Source organism: Pavona decussata, unplaced genomic scaffold (assembly GCF_977016875.1).
Source record: "Pavona decussata unplaced genomic scaffold, jaPavDecu1.1 SCAFFOLD_329, whole genome shotgun sequence".
Taxonomy (NCBI): Eukaryota; Metazoa; Cnidaria; class Anthozoa; order Scleractinia; family Agariciidae; genus Pavona; species Pavona decussata.
The window spans coordinates 622,636-626,295 of NW_028145717.1; positions in this window are offsets into that span (position 1 = coordinate 622,636).

Sequence of the window (3,660 nt, forward strand, 5' to 3'; positions counted from 1 at the left end):
CTCAATTCAACTCCAAGACTGAATAGGAAGAAATACCCCTGCAAGGCTTGATTAAAAACACAACTGGATACAATTCTTTGTTTATTTAAGCGTCATAGATTTGGGTAAATGTTACGACGGATTAAGACACCACGTCTGTACACGATGGGAGAATCAAGCTGGATCCTGGAATGTGACCGTGGACGGCACAATCATCAACAATGGTACTGGGAAAGAAGTGGGACACACTATTCCTGGTAGAGGATACCTGGTGATTGGTCAAGAGCAAGACAGTACCCCTGGTGATCCCAGCGGATTCAGCTTGTCGCAAAGCTTCGTGGGGATTATCACTGGGATGAATGTGTGGAGCGAAGTGCTGACTCATGATGAGATATTAAGCATGTCCAAGACTTGCAATATGGGGAGTGGAGATGTCCTGAAATGGTCTGATTTTCAGATCTGGAGGCATGGCGATGTCCAAGTTAAGTGCCCTTCTACTTGCAAAGTTTGATATGTCTTATTGCATTGTTACACTGTATTAATATCTCTTGCTTAAAGATTTTTGAATTAGTCTGACACTTTGTCAGCCCACTGGTGGTTTCGACTTGGCGTATCTACTTAAATCCACGAAAACGAATCGTTTCTTCCGCTTAGGGACTTTTGAGGGTCGTCACGAGTACGGCCGACGCAAAAGATGATAAATCTACCTTAGATATTTCTTGGCTCGTTTTTATACCAGTAACAAGCAGAAGCCACAAAGAACTTGTCGAAATAACTTTGCCAAACTGCAATGTGTAGGGCGCAGGGCTGCAAAATGATCGAGCAAAGGAAAATCATTTGAAGAAAATTATTACTTTCGATTTTTCCTCTGTCAACTCCTTGTTAAACCGATCTACAACGGGCTTTTGGCTTTCTGAGGCTAAGAAGGGGGGGACTGTGCTCACACCCAGTTTAATTCCCAGAGTATTGAAGCTATGAAATAGAAATGTAGGCTTCTGTTTCTTTTAATAAATTATTCACGCTATATAGAGAAAACACTGTCTAAATGCACGCGCAAAATGGCGTGGATATTAATCACGCAAGATGACGAATTTTTACGTTTAGGTTTTTGGGGAGTTAAGAAAGCAGTTTTCAAACATATGCGTGGATGTTGTAACATTGAAATGTGCAAATTATATCTGGACGAAACCATGTACAGGGCACGTTATCCTTCTGACGTTTCTTTTACAATATTTAAATATGTGATTTTAGTCGAATTTTTGTTGAATTTTACGCGTGCATTTTACATGAATTTTTTTCATTAATGATGTCGCGTATTAAATTAATATCCACGCAGTTTTGCGCATGCATTTAGACAGTGTTTTCTGGAAATATCGCGAGTCCCTTAAACGTAACGAAAGCCGAAATGTATAGGGTGAAAAATAGGTCGATAAATGTTGCTTTTGAGGTCCAAAAAAGGGGGCGATGAAGCCATATGATATTGAAATTAGGCCATTATATCCAAACGATATCCTCCTCGTCGGATCCACCATATTGGATATCCTACGCTAGAAAACCACCAAAATGATGAAACAATATTTGAAAACGGTGGTAATATCACATCTAAAGAATATCATCCGCCACACGAAATTGTTTCGAAATGAATATCAGGAAGAGACACAAACCTTTTTCCCCGCGCTGACTTTGAATATTAATAACCTTTTAATATAAAAACAAACCCAACAAACTTTGTGACTCTTCCTAAAATTTATCTAGCGGCAATTTGATTTAATAATTGATTGTTCTGACTAGAAGTTGCCATGGTAACGAGATTATGACAGCCTGTTTCTTGACAACAAGATTTTGACAATCTGTTTTTTCTGCCTTGTACTTATTTATATATTGTATGTGTCTATGTCCAAACTGGTCGTTGAATTTACACTTGGGGAACTTTTGAAGAATTCGAAAGAACACTATTTAAATAAAAGTAAACAATAAGTAAGAGACCGCTAACGAAAATGCTGCAAGTATACGCAGGATCTGTAAAAGATCTGTAAACTGTAAACACCCGTTGTATTTGCATCAGAACTTTCAATTAAGTAATTAGGTTTTTTCTTAAGATTTTATAAATTGAAGAGAAAGTAGAATTATTCTAATGTAAACCATAGATAGTAGGTAAACATGTGTTACGTTGTAAGTCCTTACAACCCATGAGCAATGCGTATAATGTACAAATGTGAAATACAACGTCTGTGTGTAGATAATTAATACGTTTCTAACAGAATAAACGATCTTTTGGTGGAAATTGCGTGTTAGGTAACTACTTTGTGACAGGTATTAATGTTATAGATATGTATCGATTGATTAGTTTTGTGATCTTAGGTAAGTCATATTATCCGTCTCAGCCTGATTTATGCAAGGCTTTTTTTTTTTTAGAAAATAGTGCACTGTACACTTGAACAGGCCCTAGGGACCTGTTCTTTGAATGGAAGGTAGTGTTGAGAGTAGAGTTCAGAATGTAACAAACAAAGGTCATCTCTCTCCTTTGTGCAATAAAACTGGGCTTTGTTATCAATATGTATGTTGAATAATAAAACGATTATTATTACTCAATCTTGCGGAATATCCTCTGATTTCTGCCAACTCTGACTAAGGCCGTGCCTGCAAAATATTCGACGGCACTTCGCGCAATTTCATTGGGTAATTGTTCAATAAATTACCCTCATTAAATCTTAAAGGGGCAGTGTTACCTATTTTAGGTGACACTTTGAATAGTGTAAAAACAGATTTGCATAGATGCAAACATTAAAGAATGTTTTAGTTTTGTTAAAATATCCTTACTAGGGCATAGAAAGTAGAACACTTTTTTTGTCTGCAGATGGCTAAGATGGAGTTAAGTCAAGTTAATCTTGTGAGTTTTGGAAAAATTGCTACAAACTTATTATAGCTTGTTCTTCCCTGGAAAAATCATTTCATTTTTGCCTCCCGGTGCTTTAACGGTTGTTTTAGGTTATAGAAGGAGTTCTCTGTCAGTTTTGGCCAACATACAGCAAAATCTCCTTGACAGTGCACCTTAAATCCTGTTAATCGGGTAGAAAAGGTCATTCTTGATCAGAGCGGAAGCTTTGATTATGAGCACGAGATTGAGTACGAGTACTAATTTTCAAATCTAGTTTGCGTGCTTTGGACAACCGCTTGTCACGCCAATCTTGCTTCTAGGGTCTTCTTTTCTGCTGGCAAACAACGGGAAGGGTCGAGAGTTTTGGGGATGTGACTGATTTGAAATTTGAAACTCGGAGTCGTACTCAATCTTGTTCTTGGACTCTCGTCTGAAGGTCGCTAACAACTTTCAAGATGTTGCAAATTCCTCTATCCCAATTAAGAGTAATATACCACTCTGAAAATGTTATGGTTTGTAAACTTTTATTCTATTTAAACAAGTAGCGAAGCAGTGGCTATGGAACTTATACAAATTCAGTTGGCGATAGTGTCGGTATGCCTCTCTTGAGTCACAATGTCACTAGCTTTCTTTCAGAAGGCATCATTTCCCAGGGGCTGGGAAAGACCGCCGCCGAACTGGTTCCATTTGAAGAACAGTACAAAGGTAAAGCCTTCCAAGTGGTCCTATTAAAAATGAATACTTTTTTCAACAATTATTTTCAAAAAATTCTATGGTTAAATAGAAACCAAAACAACAACAAC